We start from the raw sequence: 14,143 nt of genomic DNA on the forward strand, positions 1-14,143 counted from the left end.
AGTGGAGACACGTTGTGTTAGCTGTGTTACAGACACTCACAGTAATAGACAATGAGGCCCTGAGGAGTTTACAATCTAAATAGACAACACAGACATTGGAGGGAAGAAAGGAACTATTATCATCTCCAGCTGCTTTAATAGAGCTGGTAGTTTTCTCTGTCACCTGAGGGGAAAAGAGAAGGTGAATAAAAGGGAGAGGGGTAACGAGAAAAGTGAATCAGCTTCTGGGCCTATTTGCTGATGGCTTATTTCAACTAAGCACTGATCCTTCAATAAACTTGTGGTGGCAGAGGGGAAAACATTTCCATGAGCCAAGAGCACTAACATTCCTTGGCAGAGCCTGGCTTTGTCTTGCTTGATGCTATCCCTCTCCATTTGATTGTAACATCAGGACCTATTCTTCTGAGCAACTTCTATGCATATTTTGCAGAGGTTCCACTGAGAATATTGAAGAGCCTCTTTGCTGCAAGGGCAACACTGATGACTGCAGGAAGACTAATTAGAAGAGGATTTCTGTTTCTACCAGCCTTGTTAGCCTGCAGGGGGACATGCTGTGTGTCAATACACTGTATGTGTATTGTCTCCCCTCTTACTACCTGTCAGGTCAAATCATTCAGCAAGCTGTATGCATATAATTATGGATAGAGTGCTCATCACCATACAGCAGTGCTGAAACCTGGAGCAGATTTGAGGTCCATTCTACAGCTCTTCCATAAAAATGGTGAGCCAGTACTTTGAAGAAGATATCTCAAGCATTTCTGATTAAACATATTGCTATTATTAAGCAGAAGTTAAGAAGCAAGGAAAGTTATCTGAGGCCACTTTTGCAACAATTCCCATACAAACTAAAATAAGGCTTTGCCAATTCTGCTGCATCCTTTAGGGAAGCAGCATACCCCACTGCAAATTAAAACACCAAGAACTAGAGTGCCACACAACTACTCCAGCATCAACTCAGCAAGCACAGACTAGTTCCATAAAGTCTTTGGCAGCGCCTCCCAGCTGGACTGTTCCAAAGACTTGAGGAAGCTGGGACTGACCATGTAGGCTGCGATCTCCCTCCGGTAGAAGACACTGCTGGGAGCTTAGCTATCTTGCAGCCATGGGGAGCAGCCAGGAGTCACTGCCAGAGGCTGCAGGGGTCAGAGACTGGCTAAGGGGGCTCCTGCCCTTTCCTCCAGGAGACCCTGCCAAAAGCCACTTTTCTATCAGGGGGAGGGTAGAAAGAGCAGCACAGAGTCCCTGCTAGAAACTACCGGAGGCAGGGAGTAGTATGTTGGGCCCCTGCTGGGAGCCACACACCCCTCCAATGGAATGAAGGGACAGGCTGCAGACATATTCGGCCAGTTTGTACTTTTTTCTTTTTAGTCCCAGGCTGAAGCAGAAGCTATTCTGGATGGGCAGGAGGAGGAGATGGCACCAGAAGTTGGCTGAAGAATGTAGACAGAGGGGAAAAAGGAGGTTGGTATGTGGAAATTAAAAAATAGGGCAAGTGGGGAGAGTGCAACTAGCAGGCCTGGTTGCAAAATGGTCTTATTTGAGAACAATTTTTTTCAGGAAAAATTGCCATTAGGGTTAATTTTTTTTTTTTTGCAAAAATATTCCTGCCTCTTTCACGTATTTGATTTTTTTAAATCAAAATATCATCAAAAATCATTACCAAATTTTGTTATTTAACCCAACTATTTTTGCAGTAAGTGAAAAATTTTGATGACCATTTTGATGACACTGTTGATAACTTTTTAACTGGAAAAAAAAAGTGCAGAGAAAATGTTGACAAAAAGAACAACAAAAAGAGGGAGGGGGCCTCTTTTGAGCACTTCAGAATGCAAACAACTTTGATATTTTTCATGTCGGTTTCCATGTTTTCAACCAACTCTAGAAACTAGTAAGCTCTGTGCTTTCGATGTGTTGCATATTTGTTGTTTGACTGGGTACTTTTTCTCTCTCTGGGCTTGGCTACACAGAGAGTTACCAGGTGGCAAACTGGGGTGTAAGTCTATAGCACATTAGTCTTCTGCACACTGGCTGGATATGTGGACCCTATTCCCACTCACTACATTTTTTGTAGTGTGTTTTGATCTTCTCCTGTTTGTAACAACAATAAATCAAAGCGCACTACCGATCTTTTTTTAATGCATGGTAACAGGGCCCACATGGCCAGTGAGTGTGCAGAAGACTAGTGTGCTGGAGATTTAGACTCCAGCTTGCCACGCACTAACTCTCCATGTAGACAAACTCCCTGTTTCTATATGTCTTTCTTTTCTATGTAGATTGTAAGTTCTCTGGGGGCACGAGCTGTCTTTCCCTTTCTTTATACAACACTTAGGCCTCACTCCTGTCTGGGACCTCCAGGCAATACTGTAGTATAAATAAGAAGGATAATGTTCAAGTGAATGAACAGTCCACAGCTGGAAGACCATAGGAGTTCACCACACTGAAGCTGTCACTCACATCCTTCTGCAGACAGAACAGATAAATTAGGCCATACATATTTTAGCATTTTCAAAGGCAAAAAACACACACAGAGAACTGAACATCTAAAATGAAACAGGTTTCAGAGTAGCAGCTGTGTTAGTCTGTATTCGCAAAAGAAAAGGAGGACTTGTGGCACCTTAGAGACTAACAAATTTATTTGAGCATAAGCCACAAGTACTCCTTTTCTTTTGTGAAATGAAACCGCTACAGTTGTGTAATGCTGGATTTATTTCAATACACTGTGACAAAGCTTCTCACAAAGTGCTCCGGACTGAATTCCCAGGTGAATTAGTATCATATTTAAATACTGCATGCCTATGATTTAAATAAACAGCTGTTATACTCATTAGAAACAAATCTGCTCAACTGAAAGGTATTAACTGTTTCTAAATTGCACAAATAACGTTTATTTGGAATTTGATTCAGTTACATGCTTTTGAATGTCAGTCCACTATCCATAATCTAATAAGCCCTACCCACAGTTTACAATGATGCAATAAAATATTGATTTAACTGTTTTCATATTGAATTGATCAACTGAACATATAATTAAGTCATCCTATAACTTTCCCTTAGTGCAAGTGCATTATCTTATTATTACTTAAACAGTCTAGATATGTATTTAAAGCCTAAATCAATGAGGATTGCGAATCTCAGGCATGTTTCAAGGCAATAATTATACCAAACTACTGTATGCATTTACTGGATTCTGATTAAGGCTTGGCAGACACTCACAAAAATATGTGTAGTGTCTAAATATATATTGCCAGGACCTCAGCTTAGGGTTGCCGGTTGCCAGGTATCTGGTTTTTAGCCGGAACGCCTGGTTGAAAAGGGACCCTGGCGACTCCGGTCGGCACTGCCGACGGGGCCATTAATAGTCCAATCGGCGGCACAGCAGGGGTCTGGGGCTAAGCCAGGGGTCTGCCTGCCCTGGTTCTGTGTGGCTCCCGGAAGCGGCTGCTGGGTTCTTGTGGCACCTAGGCACATAGGCAGCCAAGGAGGCTTCGCCTGCTGCCCCCAATCCTAGTGCCAGCTCTGTAGCTCCCATTGGCCAGGAACTGCAACCAATGGGAGCTGTGGGGGCGGTGCCATCAGGCGCAAGGGCAGCACATAGAGACTACCTGGCCGTCATGTGCCTAGGGGCTGCACGGACCTGGTGGCCACTTCCTGGGACTGTAGTAAGTGCCACCAGGACCCTACACCTCCTCCTGCACTCCAACCTCCTGCCTCAGCTCGGAGACCCCTCCCGCACCCAAACTCTCTCCTGGAGCCTGAAACCTCCCCAACACCCTGCCCCAGCCTAGAGCCTGCTCCTGCACCCTAAACCCCTCATCCTGGGCCCCATCCCAGAGTCCACTCCCCCCAGCCGGAGCCCTCACCCCCTCCTGTTCTCTGAACCCCTTGGCCCCAGCCTGGAGCCCCCTCCTTCACCCCAAACCACTCATCTCCGGTCCCACCCCAGAGCCTGCACCCCCAGCTGAAGTCCTCACACCCCACATCCCAACACCCTGCACCATCCTAGAGCCCGTTCCTGCACCCTGAACCCCTCATTTCTGGCCCCACTGGAGCTCGCACCCCCAGCCCAAAGCCCATACCCCGCCCCCGACCTCAACCCCCTGCCCCAGCCCTGATCCCCCTCCTTCACCCCAAATCCCTCATCCCTGCCCCCCAGAGCCCTTGCCCTCATCTGAAGCCCTCACCCCCCTCCCGCACCCCACCTCCCGTGCTGCAGCCTAGTGAGAGTGGGTGAGGGTGGGGGACAGTGAGCAATGGAGGAAGGGGGGAAGGAGTGAGCAAGAATGGGCCTCGGAGAAGGGGTGGGGCAGGGGCAGGGTAGGGTTGTTCTGTTTTGTGCGATTAGAAAGTTGGCTATCCTACCTCAGATGGTACAATACTTTGATTTCCACCAGCTGAGGATTTGGTCCAGAGTGCTTTGCATTAGGTATCTAAGCAAAATCCTTGTGAAAGACCTGAGACTGCTACAAATACACAGTGAAAATCATTGGACATGCCTAACATTAGTAAAACAAAACTCCCCCTGAAGACAAAGCAAAGGTTCCATAGGAGTTTATTGTAAGGTCTTATAGATTGCCACCTATATACACAATTGCTTTTGCCATATGTGACATCAACATCCCCCATGAGACAACATCCTTGCAAGCCCACTGGGATCAGCTTTTGTCTGATACATTTTCTTACTTTTGACTCTTCTAGGCAGATCCAGGTTCCTTCACTGACTGACTACCCTGAACCAGATGTTGTTTATCTCACTTTACCCAATGATAGTTTAACAATAGAATTTCAAAATGTTTGTGATCAGATTGAAAAGGCAAAATTAATCATTTGTGCTTTCAGCCTATTTCTCACAACACACTAGAAATAACCTGTTGATTCTCAATAGTTATAGGCCAGTCACAGTAACCAGACTTAAAAGTCCACTGGCTGAGATAAATTGGAGAAAAGGGAATTCCTACACATTACATTAGTATTTTACAATCATTTTAAAAAAATATATTATAAAGGCAGATAACGGGTCAGATTTTCAAAAGAGCTCAGATCCAACTCTTCCTGTTCAAAGCACCTACATGAAGTAGCCAGTTTGAGCACAATTGTGGTTGCTGAGACCTTTTGAAAATGTGGCCCCTCATGTATAAAGGGGGCTACAGCATCACAGAAACCCTGACAGTTTAATTGTTGGGAACATTTCCAGGACTGTGGCTCAGCCACTGTCTCTGTGGGTGCCAAATGTACCCTCAAAATTTACATTTACAAATCTCAGTATTTGAGCCTCTATCTGATTTAGTCCCGCAAGAACTACTCAGGTGACTGAGGGCTGCAGATTAGGCCTTGCTGTATTTACATGTACTAGTGTATTGATTGGAATTACAATTTTTGTTTCTGATCTGTTGTTCCTTACCACCACCGCGATCTGTGGTGTCTGCTGGAAAATGGTAAATCAGAAGCCTTCATAAGACATCAGGTTCCCCTCTGCTAGAGTTAAGGTAGTTGGTCAGATTGTTCTCGAATCATCCAGTGGATTGGCAATGACAGAATTGTGGATAAGAACAAAGAGTGGCAGGTAAGTCAAGAAATCAAGAAGATCTAGTTTCTGGATGTGTCGCAGTTCTCTCTGCACGGCTTTCTCATGCTCTTCACTTATCCCTCTAGCCTTCAGCTCTACCAAAAGTTGGTCCACGGTGATGCTGCTGGAGTGAGAGTCAATATTCCACAGAAATAATTGCTGGAAAACAGTAAGGAGGTTATTGTTCTTATTACCAGTTTCCCTTCATTTCCAGTTTATTTTCCTCACTAACAAAGTCAGCTACCTGTCAGACAGTCTGGATGCAATCTTTGGCTCTTGCTCTGTGTAGCTGAGTATGCTGAGAAAGGCAAAGGTGGCTCTAAACCACTTTTTCCCCTCCCTTAATCCTGTGGGCAGCCAATGGCCAAACTGTCCCCCAGCACAAACGAGAGCAAGCATAGGGCTGTTCTAATTTATGCTGGCCTTGAATGATCCTCTAGGGGGCCATGCTCTGCCAGCTGGAGATCAGCAGCAAATTTTTCTCCTGCCCCACTCCCTTCAGCCTACATCACACCCCTTTCCACTAAGGAATGTCCCTGCCCTGCCCTGCCCTGCCCACAGCAGGACATGTTGTCTGCATCAGGTGGGGCTGGTGCAAAGTTGGCTCTACTAGCTCTATGCCAACCCAGGAATCTCCCTTGCCACTGCAATCTTTATCGACTGGTAAATACTTAGAAGCACTTTGGAGATGCATAGAGAATCATAACAGTATCTGGGCAATAAGCCACAAATACCTTGGGCAGGTCACATCATCTCTCTGTGTCTCAGTTTGCCCATCTGTAAAATGGTAATAAATGATACTGGGCCTCTTTGTAATGTACTTTTAGCTCTACTGATGAAATGTGATGTCTGAGAGCTAAGTAATAATAATAATACAGTGCTAAAGGAACACCAGAGGCCAAAGTTTCAAAGGGTATATCTCCATGGCAGCAGGCAGTGAGCCTCCCAAACTGCGTAGACAGACTCATGCTAGCCTGGATTGAGCTAGGACATTAAAAATGTCAGCATGGACACTGAAGCTTGGGCAGCAGCTCAGGCTCTCAAGCCCACCTAACCCCCAGAGTCTGAGCTTGGCTGGCTAGCCTGAATGTGCACCAATGCCACAGCACCTACACTGCTATTTTAAACATGTTAGCTTGAGTTAAGCTAGCACAAGTCTGCCAATCCGGGCTGGGAGGCTCATGCCCAGCTGCTGTGGAGATGTACCCAAAGGAGAGGTTTCAATCCAGCCACTAGGTTTGTGCCTGAATATTTGCCTGTGCAACTTTTTTGTGGCTGCACACCTCTAAGTTTGCACATGAAATCGCATTTGCTTGTGCAAATCAGGTGATTAGGTATCCCAGCTACTCAATTTATGTGCTTGAAGTTATGGGTGAAAACTTGGACGATATATCCAAGGTCAGGCTTAAAGGGTCCACAGCTGTAATGTGATACTGCTAAGCCTCATGGGCCCCAAACCATCCCAGCCTAAAACTTGTGGAGGTTTTTTAATGTGTTGTCCCCATCTAGAAAATATCCACCCTCCAGAATGAGAGATGCAACTATCTAAACATCCCAGCTGCTGAGCTGAGTGACTCATAATAAACCAAGCCAGGACATGGGGTTTGTTCTGAGCAAGTGGAGTTAATGCATGAATACACATTGCACCACCTCTCTGCTCCCCTACCAGCTCTAGTCTTGTGTCCCAGCAGGGGACTGAAATTGATGAGACTGTTGTACTCAAAAAGAGCACAGGATCTCATAGCTAAACAGGGACAGGCTTGTCAATACTTGGTCTGACCTTTTACCCATACAGAGTTTGGTCCCTGTAGATTAAGGCTGAGGTCAGCAATGAGGCTGTATAAGGAAGTTAACACTGCAGGTGCAGAATTGTATTTGAGATGGATTTAAAAAACAAACAAAAGCATTTCATTTTCCATTTCTGCTGTCTGATCGCTTATGCTGGAAGAGTACAGACAGAAACACAATCCAAGAAAAACATTAAAGCAAACTATGTTTGAGTGGGTTTTTTGTTTGTTTTTTTACATTTAAGGTAATATTTTTGCAAAGGGAATCTGAAACTCTTGCAGTCTGCTCTGGACATACATCCTGAGACAATCTGGATTACCTAATGCATGTTCCATAACTCCTGATCACTCCTTCAGAACCATACTGCACTCCTTCAGAGCCAAATACAAGAACATACATATTTATACCATTTAAAAAATACAGATCGGGAATTAAATTCGTCCCTGATGTTACTCCCTGGAATCACTAGTCTCCTTCTTCTGCACTTCTGTCAGCACTTTGTACTTTCACTGTCTCCATCTGCATCCTGTAGTGGAGCACAAGCTCTCTGTGTTGTTCATTATTTGTATTATGGTATCATTTTGGCCCCAACCAAGATCAGGGCTGCCCTGCCCTAGGCAAACACATAGTACAAACACATAGTGAGAGACAGTACCTGTCCCAAAGAGCTGAAAAACTAAAAAGAGAAGATAAAGAGTGGGAGAAAGGAGGGGGTATAGATAGGGAAAGATAGGGAATTGAGGCACAAAAGATTAAACAATTTGCCTAAGGTCTCCCAGGGAGCCTGTGGCAGAGGCAGGAATTGAACCAACATGTTCTGAGATCCAGTGCCTTAGCCCCAAGACCATCCTTCCTCTTAAACAAAGTTACTCATGTGAACTGTAATGACCACCCCTCCTCCCCACATAGGTCATCCCTAGGATTCCAGGGGGCATTTTCAGTACTGCAGCCCTGACCACCACTACTACGTGTGCTAAATAATAACTACAGGCATTATGTCTCGGTTCCATTACTTTTCAAATAAACAGTAACAAACACCTCCTTACAAAACGCTTTGGCGAGAAATCCCCAAAAGCTTTCAAGTGGCCCAAGAAATGCTTTCACGTGCAGAACAGCTTGCTGAGAACCCTCTCGCACAAGCACAGTGAAGTTAAAACCTCACCATGCCCAGTGCTTACAAAACAGAGTGCCTGTAGGCTTGCAACGGTATTCCTGCTACCTGGGAACAAAGAGTGAGCTGTGGTTCAGAGTAGACCACAGAAATGATAATAACAGCCTTCCGTTTGTCAACTGCACTGGCAGAGTACACCAGCAAGCACTTGCATGTGTCATGGCACATCACAGCTGCATGACTTAGCATTGCCTCTTTCTTCTGTAGTGAATGCAGTGCATACTGTAAGGGCAGTTCAACATAATGATACCTCCATCTCAGTTTCCAAGCAGCTGTGCCTCCATATGCTTTGTGTCATACTAAGACAACTCAACAACAACTACAGCTGTTCTCCTGTTTACTCTCTTAGACCTCAGAAATCAACAACTGTTTTTTTCTTCCAAGAATCTTTTTATTAGCTACCTATATTTTCCAGTGTTCCCAGAAACCTCCTGAACATAGTTCCCACTAACAAAAGTTACACGTACTGTACAGCATTAAGTTCTACTCCACGTATTCAATCCTGTCAAACAAGCCCGTCTGATATTTATTTTGTGCTGCAAAAGCAACAGTCAGGATTTACCCCCAACTCTGCCATTCTAAAATAGGAGAAAAAATACTTAAAGGGACACACTCAACTCAAGGCTGTCAGACTAACCCTTATAGTATTTATTTAGTCAGAAGTTTTCAGTGGTCCAAATGGACCACTGAGTGTTTACCTCCCGCTGAGAGTCAATAGGAGATAGACACCTAACTGCCATTTGTGACTTTGAAAATATCCCCCTAGTTGTTTTTCCACTTGCACTTATGTTCTATCAACCAAAATTAAAAACATGCTGCGTGAGTCAAATTCTGAGCTAGTGCAAATCAGTGGTGCTCAAAGGGCTCCTGGTTTACATTGGCTGAGAATCTGGCCAACCAGCATGATTGAAAACATTTTAAAAATACATTGGAGAGCAAAACACCTAACAATCTATTTCACCCACAATAAACTTCACCCCAATCAAATCCTCGCAGAAAAACCCAAGGGAAAGAAGTGAATTTTGCCACGTGACCAAAAAGTCATCAAATGCAGGTTCTGGCAGACCAAGGAAGGATGAGAATGCACTGCCTTCAGCCCCTTCACATTTTAACCAAGACTCATTTATCTTGGGCAGCTCAGTTGATCATGTCTGCTGCAATGTGGCACAGAGAAAGAAGCAGACTGCCAAAGAAGTGGAACCCAAACCATATAATAGGCTTTATTAGACTGTAAGCTGCCTTTCTAGTCTATAAAAAGAAAAGGAGTACCTGTGGCACCTTAAAGACTAACAAATTTATTTGAGCATAAGCTTTCGTGAGCTACAGCTCTAAGGTGCCACAAGTACTCTTTTTCTTTTTGTGAATACAGACTAACACGGCTGCTTCTCTGAAACCTTTCCAGTCTATGTTAATACAGAGAACAATAAGGCTAGAGCTGACCTCAGGTTTTCTGACTGACTATTCTTGGGCAAAAAGTGCTGAATTTTGACGAACAATGATCAGAATGACTTGTTTCAATAGAGTCAAAATGTTTCATTTCAATAAAGTTTGTTCTGATTTGGAACAAAAAAACAATTAAAAATTTTGGAATTTCCCACAGAATGGAAATTCCAGGTTCTGACCAGCTCTACAAGAGGGCCTGATCCTGACTGGGATCCTGATTGGAAACACTACTTGAATACAAATGAAATAAAAACAATAAATTAATTATTATTATTAGGTCAGAGCCACCACTTTCGTCTTCACCAGGAAATCAAAATTAGCCTCACCTTAAAACCTGCCATCCATTATTGTATGTTTCCCTGATGCAGAAGATAAAAATACCAGCCCTCCTAAATTAAGGCTGGAAGAGTCTAAGCATGAAGTAGGATCAAAACAACAATCAGAATGGTGATGGGTTTTGCTGGGGTTGCAGACAGAGCATGCACGTGTACTCTGCTATCCCTAGGCTCCCCTGCTGGCTCGCACTCTTGAGAGTGAGCAGGGGACTGAAATTGCTGAGAGTCTTGACACATGCAATTTCAATGCCTTTGCTGGCACACAAGAATGGATCTGGCAGGGGAACGTAGGGATGGGGCATCATAGGGCTGTTGTCATCTGTATACCCATGATGCCACTAACTCAGTGTGGTTTGTTTTGGTCACACAGCTTACCGGCTGGGATTTTAAGACCTTACATTAAGAATCACTTTATCTGTCAGGAACTCTCTTTTCAAGTACTGCCTCCTCTAATTAACAGAGCACAGCCATGCTACAGCACTGAGATGGCCACAGTCTTAGTTGGAAATCCTGTGCATTCTGATTAGTCAGGATAGCCAATAGCACTACTAGGAGTTGTATGCAAGATTAACATTTGGGGGCCCAACAGCTGAATGACGTTTTACTGACTCATTAGGAATTCTGGCCGAAAAGTGCCATCACAGAAGCTCCCCAGACTTCCATGTCTCTGAACCAGCAGCTGTTTCGTCATCATTTATACAATGGATTCATATTCTGCTCCGCAGAAACTAGGAATCTGCTCTTCCATGCCACCACCCCTTTATAGCCCTGACTTCCCCAGTGGCCATATATAGAAAAGCCAAATCCGATGACATTAATAGAGATAATTAATGTCCAGAGAAGATTCTCCATCCCTGATAGAGAGCAGGCCAGCTGCACACAAACTGCAAAGAAAACAAGAGTTAAGTTCTCATTTCTCATGTAGCCAAGCAATGAGGATTCTTCATTTACGCTTAGGTTTCCTGGTGTGACTTGCCAGTTTTGGAAGATGCTGTATTCTATGCTGAACCCACAGGACTGTTTCTCCGCACTGCGCCTTTCAGTACATTAGAGGTACATAGCCTTATTCTGGAACTGCTGTCTGAATGGACCCCCCCCCCCCCCGAAGTCAATGGAAGTTGCACATGTACAGTGACTATCAAGGTGGCTACGTCATTTGTAATAAAGATAATGGAAGAATGTTAAAGGAAACTGTACAATTAAATCTGAGTTAGGGATGTATTAAGCAATAGGATAAGACTCAAGAAGTCAGCTCAGGTAAGTAACCCTATGAGTTTTTGTTAATGCTAGAGTTGGGACAGAGCTACAAAATTCAGATTCAAGTTTAGAGTTGGGGTCTAGTTTTGTCCAGTATAAAGACTTGCCTTAATAGTGAAATTAGAAGCCTAATTCAAGGAAGATTTTGAACCTCCTCCATCACAACCGCCCTCTGGTTTCCAGTTGAAACTAATTAAGAAATAGCCCTTTCCTCGGCTAACAGTTTGATTCCTATCTTAGATATAGCACTGAGTACTTTGTAATATCATTCATGCAAACGCAAGTACGGTAGCTGATTTTACAAGATATGCAGAGATCCCTATGTGCTCAGACAGGTTCTTCTGTCTTACACTGTGCTGTGAATCACAGGCGACCCATTGGCTGCTCTGCACACCAGATACCCAGGATCATCAGTCCTCACTGATTAAAAAAAACCCAAATACACATGAGAGAATTAGAATGATTCTGACAGAGAAATGGAGAGAACCAGCAAAGCCTTGCAGACCAAGGCAAGAGACTTTGCAAGGGATGGGACAGAGGGGAGGGCAGTGGCACTGAGGGATGGTGCATCTTTGGGTTTTCATTCCTGCATCTGTCACTGCCTGCAGCAGAACATTGAACCATGCCCAAGCCCAAGGGTAGTATGTGTTGAGGCAAGTGAAGGAAAGGAAGAGGAGAGCAAGGCAGGCCTTGGCTCAGAGATTTCCTTATCCTTCAAACAGAGTCTATGAACCAAGACTAGTGTAGGTTTTTCTTGACATCACAAGGGTGCAAGCAGCCCAGCATTACTGCATACTCCGAAGGCCAGCTTGAACCTATATGATCAGCTGAGAGGAGATCTGGGAAGCATTATGCAACAGGAGCCATACCTTGTTAGGTCACCATTGCCCTAGGTTTATTAACCCATATGACTTTTCACAGGTCTGTAGGGGACCCCATTGCCATCAGCCAATCTGCAGCCTCCCCTTGCCTGGAAGGCTCCCACAATGCCATGGATGAAGTGAGCTGTAGCTCACGAAAGCTTATGCTCTAATAAATTTGTTAGTCTCTAAGGTGCCATAAGTACTCCTTTTCTTTATGGGGAGGAGGATAACCAAATACACAGTGCCTTCCCCATAGACAAAAGCCAAGAGCTGGAATGAATGCAGACATTCTGTCTGACTACCCACTTTCAATTTTGTGGAAGTCCTGTCACACCCAACCTCCACTTGGAAAGTTTCCTTCAAATCCAGAGCATTCTCTGATACATGGCCACAGTGCTCCCTTTGGAAATTTCCCTAAATGCTCACACCTGAGACCGAAACAGAACCCCTAACACTTACTCCTGGGACATAATGTTTATAATACTACCATGTATATTGTCTTGAAATATACACTCCAAACCCAGTGGGGACAGCAACATGCTTCCCAAGGTATAATCTCACAAATAAACCATGCAAATGTATGTACTTGTGCTTGAGGTGTGATTTAGAGAAAAATGTCCTGATGGTTGCAAAGTATATAAAAACTCCAAATCAGCAAAAAGACTACTATGAAAATATCAACAGCAAACAAATATTTTATAACAGCAAAATCGTATTTTGTTTTGATTTTAAGGTCTTTTTCTGTTAATTTAGAAGTCTTCTCTCTCTCTCTGGGTCTGTGCCCGGAGGTCAATCAAAGAGAATTCTCAGTTAGTCAGAACACAGTTTGTAAAGGGAACTATTGGCTAACTGATTTCAGACAGCACTATTATTCTTAGGAGTCACTTTGACTGCTGCAAGATTATTCAAGTGAAAAGGTTTTTTGAGGTAATGCACAATTAAGGGTAACCCCCTTTGCTTAAATTAAAATAAGAGTGTAATGAAGAATCTGACTCCTTCCTCTAATTTTACAAGTTCAATGGTAATCTAACCATGCCACTCATTTAGAGAAACCATTAATTTTGCTATGTGGCTGAAACTAGAAGGCCTCAGCTTTCTTTCTCTCACTTTTCCCCCCTCTTTTTGCTCTTTGTCTGTGCACCTGTTTGCACCACTTTAACATCCCATTTAAAAAACTTTGGGTAATCCTCTGGCACTAACCCTGGTGTGATAATACTGCTGTTATTCAGCAGCATAATTACAAAGGGCAACACAGATAAAACATGTCTTTCACTTCTGCTTTGAATATGCCAGTTTTGCCAATCTTCAAGGTGAATGGTTTCCAAAACCTTCCGTATTTAATGTTAATCTAAATTCTTCACACAAATGAAACTTCCAACACCTCAGACAATGAAAAATGGTTAATTCTGATTCATTTGAATGAACAGTAATGATCAAAAGTTTTACAACAATACTTTGCCCTTCTGTAGCCTTTTCTGTGCTAAGGTATCAAAATGCTTTATAAACCTCAATGAATGGATCCAATCAGAGCCCCATGAGACAGTTAATGATTATCCCCATTTTACAGATAGGGAAACTAAGGCAGAGGGAGGCTAAGTGAATTGCTCAGGTCATGCAGCAAGTCAGTGGCAAAGGCAGGAGGAAAAACTAGGTGTCCTGGAACCTAGTTTTTGCTTTACCCAATATACCATGCTCCCTTTGACTTGGAAAATACAGTTAAAAT

This window comes from Dermochelys coriacea, chromosome 1 (assembly GCF_009764565.3).
Source record: "Dermochelys coriacea isolate rDerCor1 chromosome 1, rDerCor1.pri.v4, whole genome shotgun sequence".
NCBI lineage: Eukaryota > Metazoa > Chordata > Testudines > Dermochelyidae > Dermochelys > Dermochelys coriacea.